Raw genomic sequence first — 15,181 nt, 5'->3', positions numbered from 1 at the left:
GCACGTTCTTGTAGCAGGAAAGTGCAAAAATAAACAGGGAAATTCAATGTCTTGGTTGGGTTTTTCTTCAGCTTTTTTTGTTGTGCCAAATCTAATGTCCGTTTGAAGTCGAAAGACCAACTCAAAGATTATCCCTACCATATCTCTGGCTCTGCAAGTTTTTCCATTTTCCCCACTCGTACAACTTTGGGGCAGAGTCACTTATTTTAATTGCAAATATTTACATGAAAGTTGGAACGCACACAAGAAACTCACTTAGAGTTTTTTGGCCAACAAGTTTTCCCAACTGTAAAGACAGAGAGAGATACGAGTGACGAGTACCACAAAAACACAAACATAAAATTGTTTAATTAAAACATCATAAATTTCCAACCCATAAGCACAAAAACTTTCGAAGAAAAATTGAAGTTTTCAAACCAAAAAACTTGTGAGTAAAGCAAGAAAAATATATTTATTTATATTTAAAAATAAGTTTCAAAAAAACAAGAAAAAGTGCCAACTAAAGTTCTTTTATTGAATTTCGAGCGGAAAATGGCAAAATGTGACAAAATGCTGGAAATGAGACGAGTGCAATAAGCCACAGGCCATGTGGCTCATAAAACCAATAGAGACTGAGGACTGGTGGGGACTGTGGGCATGCTGCATGCCATTGTTGACACAAAACGAAAGCCATGTCAGGTCGCAGTGGGGTGGCACGTGCTGCGGGTCCGGGCATCTCAGACCGTCGTACCACAATTTCAGGTCAACCTTTGCCATATTGCTCACTTTAATGGCACTTGACCGATGCCTTGGGTTACATTGCAGGCTCTTCTGCAGCATTTTGTGCCATCAATTTCATTCTTTTGTTGCATGCACACACTTACATACATAGTACATTTTGCGTGGCACGCTTTAAGCCGTTGGGCATCAAAATAGATAGTTCCAAGCCATAGGAAAGAAAGGTATTTGTGGTTATATGGTTGCCCAACCTGAAGTCAGAGAGTTGTGTGCTCAAAAAATACAAGAAAGCTTAGAAATAAACTGCGCCATAAATTGTTCGAAAATTACTCCATTAGTTGTACAATCTTTAAAGGAAATGTCTCAATTTGGTTTTTTTTTTATGACACCCCTTTTACCCCTTGAATTTACTTGTAGATTTTTGTTTTGTGCCTTGAGGGAATTAATCAGTTCCATTGAACTGTTAACTAAAAGCTGTAACTCTTGATGGCATCGGCACTGGACTCGCCGAACGAAAACTTTCGTTTGGGAAATGTTGTGGAAAATTCTTTTTTTGGGCCGTCGACCGTGGCCTGGTGTAACTTTTTTCTATACTCTATCATAAAGGGTACAATGATTTTGTGAAAATTTCGGGGAGCAGAAAACGTTGAAACACAAATTTCCTATAACAGATATACATTTTCACACTCAACTTAATTTTCTTCATGTTCCGAAAAAGCATACAAACCTTGTTTATTCCCTTTCATTCTTGATGTTTGCTTTTATTCTTTTTCTGTTCCCTCGAGCATTTCAGCAACAAATTTTGAAGCTCGAAACTTTTGCAAAAACCCTTTAACACCCCTTCGCCGATGTGCCACTGTGCCGCTCAGCCACCATTCAATATTCATATGCTGCAGCATAATTTTCGGCCCTGTGAGCGAAATGACTGCGCATAAATAAATTACATATAAAAATGGCAGAATCGTGGCGAGCATTCACTTGGAGTTGGACGAAATATGTCCTATAAATACAGTAGATATATCCCACAGATATAAGCGAATAAAAACGAGAAGGGACGTGTGAGACGCTTCTTACGCGTCACAACTTTTATACCCGGCACTCAGTACTACATCTGTACATTAGCAGTTATTTGTCAAATTTTTTCAATTTTTTTTTCTTTAGCTCCTTTAGCTCGCCCCCCGTCCCTAGACCCACACACTGGAAACTTTCGGCAGAGGCAGAGCCAGCAGTCGGCGGCCAGTGTGAGGCCACTCCGCGAAGCAGAGTGTGAATGGGAGAATATGCAAAAAACAAATATAAGCTGCGGAACGTGGTGGGTTTGGCCACTGCTAATTAATTTCTTCATTGTGGCTATAATAATGCTGCAATAATGCCCCAATTTGGTGCCCAATAGATCGATCTGATAGATATGGTCATTCCCTAAGGAATGGCGTTTTTAGTTTTCTGCTACCTTCAAAATTGTAGATTTGGGAGGTTTTCGCCCTTTTGCTGAGGCGGATGGGGGCGTGGCTCATTTTTGAAATACACTTGTAACAGTGTGAGCACACAGAAGTATGGATGCAAAATTTGGTGGCTCTAGCTTTTATGGTCTCTGAGATCAAGGCGCTCAACAAGACGGACGGACAGACGGACAGACAGACATGGCTCAATCGACTCGGCTATTGATGCTGATCAAGAATATATATACTTTATGGGGTCGGAGACGTTTCCTTCTGTGCGTTACATACATTCACTTTGTGCACAAATACAATATACCCTATTTACTCTTCGAGTACCGGGTATAAAAATATTAGCTTAGCGCAAATTGTGGGCACAAATGGACGCTTGGCTGGGTGCCCAGTGCAATTTTTTGCTTACCGGATTTCCTATGATTTTTATATTTTATTTTGCAATGCCTCATTTACACTCTACAGCATGCTACAAAGTGTTGCATGATTAAAATATATATGCAGTGAGTGCAGATTTCTTAAATTCCCCATGGAGAAAATTTTTAAAATGATTGAGGAGCGGTGCCTAAAAATATTGCACAAAAAACTCACACAGCAAACAAATCATAGACAGGTTCAGGAGACAGCACAGGACAATCGCCCCAAAAGCCCCAAAGGGCTTTCACAACTGACAGTCGTCTTGGCCAGGACTTTGACATGCCGGCGTGCCCCTTGGGTCACGTATGCATATTTTTTTTTGGTCACAAACTCCTTGGGTGATTTATGTGTAAAGTGAAAGACAGAATGGCCCCACAAGTGTCAATGAGAATTGAATTGTAAGCGTACGAATTAAAGTGCGACAGAGTACGATGGAATCCTCCTGGAAACTGAAACAAAAACAAGAAACTATTAAAATTTTATATATTATTTTTACCCACACAAAAGCGATTATTAACCTTGATTACTTTATTTAATAGAATAAAATAAATATTTTCATAAAAAGTTACCTTTTCGATTGCTGTTTTCTTCAGAACTTAACACATTATAGAGAAAAAATTGATATTAATTTTGTTTAAAGCTGCGAAATACATATGTACATATGCAGCTGTAGCAATTCATTACACATTCGCCATTTCTTCATCTTAAAGATAAGGTAAGAATAATTTGCAAGTACCTAATAAACAATTCCAAACTAAAAGTGCCGGGAAATCCTCTAAATGCGATCTGTTAACCCGTGAAGAGCCCTTTCCTCAGAGCAACAAAATTGTGGTCTATTTTATTTGGCAACTTTTTGTTCTGTCTTTAGTGGCAACAGTTGGTCTGAAACGAAAAACCCGGGAAAACACACTCAGAAATAAACTTTGAAGGGCCATCCCAAAGAAAAATGTTAAAGCAACAGCTGCAATCAAAAAAAGGGGAAAAAGCTAAAGAAATTTCTCAAGATTCAACCAGCCAAAGGCAAACCTTTTTGACAGCTTTTTGGGGGCTCTTACACTTGGATTAACCCAACAGAAAGTAACATAAAGTCTACGTACATAATTCTGTCACACACGGAAAACCGTAAAGAAACATCTTCAAACGAAATTAAAAAAATATTTAGACAAACCGCCCGGCCAATGTCGCTGTCTGCCAGTGGTTGCCAGATCCCGCTGCCACTTGTGTGGCAAGTCAATGTGCGGGAATGATACCCTGAAACCGACTGAGACAGCGTTAAGCAGATGATAACTTTTCGCTAAATTTGCCAACCCAAAAAGCAAACTTTTATTAGTCCACAAAAACCGAGTTGATGGTTTAAAGCTTGAACGCCTTGAACCATTTCGTACGCTTTATAAAGTTTTATGGCTTTCAAAGAGAGACACAGAGCAACATTGTGATTAGCACATTATACGGTTAATGGCTTTAAGGAGTAGAGTAACAGTCTGTAGTGGGAAAGCAGGATATGGCGCATGTTTGCCTGCAACAGGATATTATATGAGCAGGATATTTATACATGTATGCGAATCTGAGAAAGTTTTTACCACTGACCGCAAGCTTAAATTTTCCGCTCTTTTGGCTCCCCAAAAACCGGAGACGGAAGTCACATGAGCACCACAACTGAACTTTTTAGCATGACTGTGAAATTGTGTGGGATATAAACAAGAGGATATACAAGGAGGGGATACACATGTAACATGACTGCTTTGCTTGGGAGTTGGAGAAGCGAACTGTGAGTTGTGACAAAAGTTTAGTTTTGATACATTTAAATATATTTGAAATGTGTTTGAATCATACTCTTCACAATTTCGATTATAAAATTGCATACAACAAAGAGGTGCATGGTCTCAGTAAATACTAAGACATTCAATAAGCAAGACAAAATTACATGGAAACTGCTCTATTTCTGTGGTACATCACGGTGGATGAAACCGAATTGGACACCAAATTAAGCATGAAATGCATTAAGGAAGTTGTTTCTTAGTTTCAATAAAATAAATTATACTTTGTTTGAACTACAAATTCCACTTATAAAAGTCTAAATCCTATTTCTAGTCCTTAAAATTGTGATTGCTAAAGATCTTATCGCTTTGGGATCAGAATGGGAAACTCTTAGAAAACTGTAAATGCCAGAAATAATACGACTTTGAGTTAAAATATTTCTATAAAAGAAAATCATCAACCAATTACAATTAGAATAATTATATTTAATTTTAATATACCTATGTTAGTATGTATGTACATATGTTGAAATTCCACTTCTACGACGACACTGAAAATATTTCAAATGAAGGAAGGTCATAAAGGTCAAGCGGTTGCAGGCTCCTTCCTACCTCACCCCTCGGTGCATGTACATCTGAGTGTGTGTGTGAATGCGACAGGCAGGAATATTTTCCACACAATAAAATTACAGCATAGTTTCAGCATTTTCTCGTTTTTCCGTGCTCGGCATACCATGCCCCGCAGCTCAGTTTCCGCCTTGACGCGGCCAAACAAAGAGCGGCGGCACCCGGGAGGCCACACACAGGCCGCAAAGTTGAGCAAAATTTCGAGCCGCAACTAAAATAAACCCATACAAAGAGAGACGAGCACGGGGGCTCACACACACAACTACACTCTAGTGACACTCGAGTGTGCAAGTGTGTGTGTTTCTGTGTGTCGTTAGACGCGTGAAAATTTGCGCCTTCCGGTTGCCATTTTTGCGGCCGACGACGCGTCGCTCAGTCGCATTTTCATTAATTTCATTTGGAAAACGAGGCTGAATGAAAGCCTTAACTTCAGGGGAAAAAAATGCCAAACGCGCTTGGTAGGATCTCAACGACTGAGAGATTCTCTTTATACTTATCAGTATTACATTTTGTGTGACATAAAATTATTTAATATAATTCTAATTATAATAAGTGCATTGGTCAAACTTATTATTAGAGTTATTAGACGTCATCTATCACCTCTTCCTTATGATCTGAAATCAAAAACGTTTCCTTTTGTAATGTGTGTGCCAATAATTGGGGATTTATTTAAAAGATTAAAAGAGACCTCCACGTAGCAGAATTATCCTTGATGTTGGACTCATGTGGGCAATAAAATGAGAGTCATCCTTACGCAACCAGAGATTTTGATTGTCGGGCTGATTCTTTGGGGATGTCATTTGACCGATTACAACCCGGTCTGGCAGATTATTCTGGTTTATTCCGCTAAAAATATATAATGAAAATGTATATCCACCTCTGGGGCAGCAAAAGGTGTCTCGATTAAGTAGGAAGAAGTGTCTCACAGTGCTTGGTAGGAGTCCTCTTGCATAAATTCTTTAAATTCGGTGTGGCCAAAATTTATTTTATATTCTATAACGTTCAATTCTTCGTGTTCCCCTAATGATCGAAATTGATTCAGTTTGAACTTGAGACTTGGTCGTACATTTGAAAATGGCACTCTGTTTGGCTTCTATCTTAATTTTCTTCAATTATGCGCACTTGGAGGGGCACAGACGCTGTCGAGGAGCAGCTAAGTAGGCGCCGGCTGCCTCTCGCCTTCGAAACCAAAGTCATAAATTCTCATTTGCCAAGAGGGGAAGGAAGTACAGTAACAATTTGAAGTTGAAAACAATTTTCGCTTTTTCTCTACTTCCACTTATTCCCCCAGTTATCCCCCAATTCTCATATTCTCTGCGCTCTGTGGCTAGGCGAAAGCAATTAAACTTTATACAAAATATATAATTGATTTTGGCGAAAACCAAAAATTCATTGGCTTCTGTTATACTCGCAAATTTATTTCTAATTCATTTTCTAATTGATATATTTCTGTCAGAAATTTTTTGGGCTTTTAGGAGGCTTTTACATTATTTTTTTTTGCTTAATGGCATTTAAATGTACATATTTGCCACCAAGCATGTCACATTTAATTAAAAGCTCGCGGAAAGATGTATTAAGTTCATTGGAAAACATTTGGCAAGGCTGTAGGCAAGGAAGCGGGGACTACTTACTCGTATCTGCCTGAGAATTTATTTGAGAGTGGGCCGTTAAGAGCAAGGCCTAGATAATTCTTTGATTTGTGTTTGTGTATAAATCTTTATAGGAGTATTTTCCTTGTTGCTTTTTTCCTACGAATTGCTGGAGCAAGTGTCAGCCAGACAGGAACTTGAATATTGCTTAAATATGCATTTTTGTTCAATATTTTTTAATAATTTGAGGGACGTTATTATGTGGAGCTCTTATCTATTCCCTTTCCAGTCCATTTCCAAGTCTATTTCTGTGAGTTTCGCGTTGACCCCTAGTTTATTTAATTATAGCTTCTCTTTCCCCTTTCTAATTTTATTCAATTTTGTTCCCGTATCATATATTATTCCTAATAAATAATATTGCGCTGTTCATAGCGGAACTCCACCCACGTAATCCTTTCTAGTTGCCCCGAACTTTCAATGGTTGCTTAATAGCTTGCTCTACAATTAAAAACTAATTTTCACGAATTAAAGCAACACGCCGCAGTGTGGTGCCCCTCTCGCCATGGGGCTTGGGTGGCTGGAAATAATTTACAGCCGCCCGTTTGGGGTATACACCCCGCGCACTCTGTACCAGGGCTGGACAAACATGCCGCTGCAGCAGGTTGACGCAGCGTGGCGGCAACGTATATAGCGTTGCCGCTTGCCACGTTTGGCAATTTGCATGAAATGAGCGATTTTTCGTACAGCGAAGCGCAGACGTTGCATAATATTCTCTGTTGTGTGGGAGGGGACTGCGGAGTGAGGAGAGGGTTGGGGAAATCAGTGGAAGTTGGTTGGAATACGGTTGGAGGGGTTGGTTGTGTGGAAGTTGCAGGCTGCCAGCGCCGAAGAGCATGTACGGGCGCATTATGCGCACATTTTCATGCCGCAACGCGAGGCATGAGTCACCAGGCAGGAGGCGCTGGGAATGCGGCAGGCGTCAGCGTTTTGCCATTAAAAGTTGTGAGGCGTAAAATCAGTATTACACATCCCGATTTCCCCACTATCTCACTTTCGACTTTAAGCTTTAATCAACGCCTCACTGTGACGCCGACGAGCCGATAATGAATGCATTGTGTTGCCCCCGAAAAGTTGGATGAACAGTCGAGGGGGGAAATATTGCCTGTGGATAAAGGTATTTAATGAAGCTGAAAGTTGCTTAAGTTTTGGGGCTAGCTTGCACAAATTCGATACCTAGAAACATGGTTCTCCCTTCACTCTTTTTCTCATAAATTGTAATTTATGCATGCCGCAACACACAGATATACACAAATATAATGCTGATAGAAGTACGACTCTCCATTCTCTTTGGGGGAATCTACAGCACTCTCTAACCAGCCAGCACAAGCCATTTCCAAGCGGGAATCCAAATAATACATCCAACCATACAACCATCCATCCATCCATCCATCCATCCATCCATCCATCCATCTTGTGTGCCTGGCATTTGATATTTGCTTAGGGAAATCACATTCGCTCCAAAACATTTCTATAGAGTTTTCCCCATGAGGAATGCTATGCTGTGATGTGCATGGGTGTGAAAATGTGAGCTTGTTGCTGGTTTGCTTCAGAGATCCATAGACATGTATTTATACCCGGTACTCGAAGAGTATATTGAATTGCTGGGCGAAAGACTTAACAGGCAGAAGGAATCGTCCGTCTGTCTGTCCTGATGAGCGCCCCGTACTCAGAGACCATAAGAGATAGGGCAAAAAAGTTTTTCATCCAGGTTTTTGTATTGCTCGCACACGAGCTAAAAGTGCGTTTTGGTGTGTAAAATTAGAAAAAATCAAAAGGTTAAATAGTATGTATGTATATATGTATGTAAATATGTATGTACATATGTATCACACTAAGATTACATACATATGAATGTACGAATATACTGACAGAGTAACGGCTATAAACGTTGCGACTAGTACGAAGCGTCGCACAAAGGTTCATACTCGTTTTTACAATATGATTTGCTCTGCAGAATATGTGGATAAATGGTTAATAAGAACAGTAACAGATTAAACTTAAATATTTTAAGAATACATGTTAGACCAGAAAAATGAATCTCTTGTTTAAAGGAAAAATAATTGAATTGTAAAGATCTGCATTTATTGAATCAGCTCTCTGGACTTTAATTAATTATTTTATTCATTCTCAGGGGTTACCTTTTTTAACCCTGTTCAGGGTGACTTTTCGTACTGCAAAAAAGCTGACTAATTATATATGTTAATTATAGTTCCAAGTGGCAGTGCCCAAGGGGATGGCTGGACTTCGGCTGGACACCAACTGTTGCCCATATCTTTTTGCCATTTTCCTTTTGCCCCATTTTCACCATTTCTCTCTTGTGTTTTTTAATTATTTCATTCGTCGGCCGAGAGCCAGAGTTCATTTTCTGTAAGTGGGCAAATTAAAGAATTATATGGAAAACAATGGGAGAAACAGAATTAAATTTCATGCTTGGCCAATTGCAAGAATTTAAAAAGTTTTCAACATTCGCCTGACAACTCGGGACAAATCTGTATATGTGTCTTTGTGTTTGGGTGGGGGGATTATGCAATTGCCACAATCCACAATTAGTTGTGCACTTAATCCGAGATGAAAACACAGCAACCAAACAGCCACTCCAAATGGCAACCAACAGAGCAGAATGACACAACGATTAGAAGCCCACTGCACCGCCCCTTGAGGGGGTAGGTAAAACCACCGAGTTTTCCCTGCAATTTCCCCCTACAATTTTCCCTGCAAATTCCCCACCGTGCTCTCGTGCCTGCTAAATGTTGGGAAATTAGTCGGACGGGAGCTCTTGTTTACTCTCTGAAAATGAGTCGCAAAAACCCAAAAGCGATTCTGAAACTTTAATCTTGATGATGCTGGCGCTGATTTATGTGTATCCTTAACCGATTCTCGCATATTAATCAGTTGACAACCAAAACGTAGCGAAACGAAATCCTCAAGGTTGTCTGGCCAAAAGCGAAACTGATGGCAAAACAATGGGGAAAACTCTTCTTTCAAGAAGGTTAAGGTGGTTTTCTGTGCCAATCAGAAACAATGTGCAAAAGTTTTCGTGCTCCTCTCAGAATTGGTTTATTCAACTTTTGTGTGTGTGGAAGGACGGAGGAACTCCTGCTTCTCCATTACTTAATTAATAAAGCCACTGTGCGTTATATTTGGCTTAGATGGCAGCTCGTCAGCCATGGGCCCACGTACACGGCCTCCTGCATGCACACTCACGCAGAGGTCTGTGACTGTGGTGGGGTCTGGCTCTGGGTCAGTGTCTCGGTCGGCGCTGTGGCAGGTGTTTGTGTGCTAATGAATGAATATTCCTTGGTCCTATCTCCGCCTAAAAGGGGTTCCCAAGGTTACCTTGGGGGATTATTGTAATTGGAAGCTTTCGTGTAGTGTGGAGTGTGGAGTGCCACCAATTCACAGAATTCACTTGCACAGGAGGTAACGTGGCTTAAAGAGTTATGGAAATGTGTGAACCCATTAAAAACGTTTTAGATTTATCATTTGTAGATAATTTAATATTGAAATAATTTTTCAATAAATATATTGTGTTGGCATAAGAGCTGAGGTTGCCTCTTGTTTAAGACTTTTCTTGGGGTTTGATATTATCTGAATGCAGTGCTACAATCAGAAAGGAACTAAAGGATAATTGTGCGTGGAGTATTTTATCAGCAGAACAGAGAGATCAGTGATAGATATTTGTCGTTACATGCCGTAACTACCAAATTTTTAATTTTTTCTGTCGGGGCACACGTAGCTGGACACCAAGAGTCCCGTTAGTCTGTCTTTATATAAAGTAAATAGGGTATATTGAATTTTTGTTCGAAAGTGGACCTATGTAACGCACAGAAGGAAACGATTCAGACACCAAATTCGAAAAAAACCCACTAAGGTACAGATATAATGACTGAGTACCGGGTGTAGAGGTTGTAACGCGTACGAAGCGTCTCAAAAACGCTCCAACTCGTTATATACATATAAATTCTTTCATGTATTTCCATGCTGTTTCTCTTCACCTTGAGCTCACCCAAGCCAGAAAGTTTCATTGCATTCTAATTCTAGTGTTCGTTTGGCAAACAACTCTTTTTTGAGTTCAAAATTTGTAGTAACATTTTTTGTACCTGGTCAATGCGGACTCATTGTCTGCGACCAACCAATTTCGCTGTAGCGACTAGATTCAAAAAAAAAAAGTTTCATTGGGAGAGAGTTGGGGGTGTAAAGAGTGAGACAGATGGGACAAATCGAAAGCCGCCCTCAAATTGCTTCCCTTTTAATCCAACAATAATAAAGTGCTGCCCAATTTCCCTCAAATCCCTAACAATTGCTCCAACGACTCCACATTCATTCAACCTACTTATGGGCTGACAAATGTGCCAATCGAATTGTGCAACATGCAGTGTGCAACATTCACAGCGACTCTACACGGCCTTAACTCTACCCTGAGTCGACCCTACTCTGCCTCGACTCTACGCTGCCTCGACTCTTCCCTGCTGTACGACTCAATCAAAATTGTTCAATTGTTCAAATTTTCAGGGTGGTGTTCCCACTCATCAGCATTTTGTGGATTCATTCTTTGGGCATGGGGGTCTGGGGGTGTTCTTTAATAAACGATTTTCCGCAAATAAATCAATGTCTCTTTTAAGTTGCTTGCTGCCTGCCTGCCTCATAAATATCAAGAGTAATGCAAAATGTTGTCTACCCATTTTTGGCGCTTGGTCTGGCTTTCGTGACGTGTAAGCGGATTGGGCAAACTTTCAAGCTGCCAAACTGCAATTTGCCAAAATGAACCCAGGCCCAGCCCCCTGCCTCGTCCCCTCTTTGGCCTGACCCATTAAATGCATCAAGTCCAAGTCGGTGCACAAATCCTTTTTGCCAGCTTGATTTATTGTAGCAACGGCTGTCGGGTGCCCCGGCTGGAAGGCGACCAATTGGGCCATGATTACGGTGGAGGAGGCGACGGCAGAGTCAGAGGTCTCCTCCATGCAATTTGTCAAACTTTTGCAGCTACACAGTTACAACAAGAGTTAAATGAGCTGTGTAAGTCGAAGACATTCTAAGTAGCAATTATGCATTTACTTCCGGAAGGAGACCCCCTCTGGGCTGACTAGGAAACTCGCCTGCATAACCAGAGGCACTCGTAAAAAAGTATCCAAAGCATAAAACATGCTCTCCTTTGGTACCATTTTATGACTGCAGATACACAACCCAATCGGTTGAAGGATCTGCACTCACAGAGAGTCGTAAACAGTGTTGCCCAGCGAATTAGCAATCAAAAGTCCAGGCCAAAAAGCAATCGCAAACGAGCAACAGTTGAGGAATAATTCCCGAACTAAGGAATAAATACTCTGACTGCTGAGAAAAAACATTGCAAAGTAATGCCACACGCCTGGCAAATTAAATATAATTTTGGTGAAACATTCTTCAGCACTTTCCCCATCGATGGGTAGCAAAAGGGTCCAGGTCAGGCCAGCAAAAACATGCCACTAAAATTACACCTCAACTCGGGGCAGGAGGTTCTATAAAAATACAACCAAAATATGCAAAACAAAAAAAAGAGCTGTGCAAACAGAGTGCTTAACATGGCCATTTGTCTAGGACCCTCGGATGGTAATAAAAAATGTTGTCTTGCTTTTGTAAAACACAAGAAAAAAGTGGCCCTAACGGTAGCCTGGTATACTTTTTGGCCCAGCAGGAAGACGTGGGCCAAAACATTTGTGTTTACGTGAGCAAGCGGGGCGCTATAACAGTGGCTCTGAGAGAACATGCAAAGTAGCAATAGGCAAAGGAAGAAGAAAGAAGAAGGCGGCAGGCACCTTTTGAACCCCTGTAAAGATGCGAAGTGGCCAGACAAATTTCGTTGAGTACTCCAAGTGTTTGTGGTGTGCCCTACATATGAAGGGTTGATGATAGATTCATAAAACTTGTAGTCGATCGATAATTGTATCGATAATTCAAATATTTAACGATTTTTAGAGAGATTTTTAATTAGAATTAATTTAATTAATTAATTAGATAAATTCAAGGAATTAAATTAAAGAATCAATTACTGAAAAAAAAAAAATTTTGGATCGAAAAATTTCGTTTTTTTAGTCGATAAATAATTATTTTTGATTTGTTATCGCTACAGCGAAATTGGTTGAACATTTTACTGAACATTTTGAACTCAAACGAGAAGGGACTTGTGAGACGCTTCTTACGCGTCACAACTTTTATACCCGGCACTCAGTACTACTTACATCTGCACCTTAGCGGTTATTTGTCAAATTTTACATTTTTCTGTCATCTACATCTACAACACTTCTCACGGCAACACCACGCTCCTTTAGCTCGCCACCCTCCCCTAGAGCTACACACTGCAGAGTCATGGCAGAGACGCGGCAGAGGCAGAGGCAGTGGAAGAGACGTGTCAGAGGTAGAGGCCGCACACTGCGCGAGGCAGAGTGTGAATGAGAGAATGTGCAAAAAACAAATATAAGCTGCGCGACGGTGTGGGTTTTGCCACTGCAAATTAATTTCTTCATTGTGACCATAATAATGGTCCAATCGGATCCCAATATATCTGATAGATATGGTCATTCCCTACGGAATGGCGTTTTCTTTTATCTTCAAAATTGTAGACTTGGGAGCTCATTTTTGAAATACACTTGTAACAGTGTGAGCATATAGAAGTCTGGATGCAAAATATGGTGGCTCTAGCTTTTATGGTCTCTGAGATCCAGGCGCTCAACAAGACGGACGGACGCATCGACTCGGCTATTGATGCTGATCAAGAATATCCCAGAAATGAATCGATAAATGATAGCTATTAAAATCGATTGACTCTTTTAGAATTTAGTTCGATTGCTTACCCTTTGTAGACTCACCCTTAAAGGGTATTCGAGCAATCGCTTTGAGCGCACACCCACAAACCCCCTTTCTGCACCCTCTACAAACTGCTTTGCTGTTTATTATTGTTGCCGCTGTCAAGAAGCAGTTTGGAGCATTTGCGGTCTACACTCTGAGGTGTTCAGCAAGCCGAGCACGTCTCCTCCGCTGCGGTAGTGAGTCCGGTCCATGCAGGAGTACTGGAAGCACTGGGAGTGGGGCGCTGCTGTCCATTGAGTGGTGTCCTGTGCTCTACGTGAAGGCTTGAGAGTGAATGGAGCTCTGCTATGTGTAGGTACATCTAAATATGTACATGCAGCTTGAAAAGTGCACTGGCAGTTGGACATTTTCGGCATGGCTGGTGCTTGTTTAAGGACTGCCTGGGTGCCTGCCATGCCATGCCATGACTCCGACTTAACTTGGGCGCAAGTGAGAGCTCAAGCAGCTAAGCGGCTTTTGGTAGTTCAAATGCTAAAAGTTTTGCTTGCCACCAGCCAGGCGTGGACATTTGTTGAGCATATTTTCAGCGGGTGGATAATTAGGGACATGCCTCGCTTATAGCTCTCTGCACAAAACAATCCTTGAGAAGAAGATCTTCACTTTGGGTCCTGAAACTTGACAATGTCTGTGGCTGGGTGGGGGAGGGGGGACTCAATACAGTTGGCAATAAATTTCACCATTTCACTGACACTGCACTTTGGCTAAATGACACGGGGGCTTAGCCACCAAAAATTGCTTGCCTCCAAATCCAAGACCGCGAACTGCTTTTTCTTAGCATGCAGCTCAAGTTTATTGCAATTTTATGCATTTCTTGCATTATTCCATTGTTTGGAGGCGTGGTAGCAGCCTCATGGTAACCCCAAAAAAGAAACTAAAAGTGTTTGCTGCTGTCGCTGGGTTGTCAGCTGGCTGCGGTCTCTCGCTCCCTCACGTTGTGTGGCTTGTGGCTAGATTTGAAAACTTTTATCTAACATGTTTGGTAACATTTACCGCAGATTTTTCGCTTTGCCAGATATATATAGTACATGTCAGCCATACATCCTGCTCGATGCCCACAAAAAAAGTTTCACGTTACGCTAGCAAAATCTTTGACAAATTACAGATCAAGTGGCAAGAATGATGACAGGCGATTGAAGGTCACATGTGTGTGAAATTACACTCGTTCCACTATCAATAAAAGAATCAGGGAAAGTGATCTTTAAGAAAAGTTAATTATATCACAAAAGATGTTTGATTAGTAGGGACTTACATACATATGTATGTCTTGCCAAGTGGGTATTAAATGACAACAAAGATTAGCTGACAGATTTGATGGAACATAACTTACAAGTAAAACTCTACACTGGGCTATAAATCACTGCATGAATAGAGTAACTAAAGAAATCAAACTTATATCTCTAAAGTTCGACCAAGTTTCTTTTTTCTTAGTGTAGAAAATGTTTCCAATTCCGCTCACGCATCATGGCCCATGTCAAGCTTAACCCAACTGTCAGCTGACTTCCACAACAGACAGCAGCAGCAACACACCTGACAGCACCTGAAGGTATGCCCCAGCCACAGCAACTGGCAGGAAGGAACGCAGGCAGGAAAATCTGTGCCAACGATTTACGAGGCAGTCAGTCAGTCCCAGGGGGTGGGTGTATCAAAGTGCTTGAGCATCTCCAGAGGGTTAAGAAGTATTTGGGGCTTCTCCGATGAATGTACTCTAAAGGCCACTCAAAAT

This window comes from Drosophila subobscura, chromosome U, assembly GCF_008121235.1.
Source record: "Drosophila subobscura isolate 14011-0131.10 chromosome U, UCBerk_Dsub_1.0, whole genome shotgun sequence".
NCBI classification, from domain to species: Eukaryota; Metazoa; Arthropoda; class Insecta; order Diptera; family Drosophilidae; genus Drosophila; species Drosophila subobscura.
Note: the sequence above shows the minus strand (reverse complement) of the source record.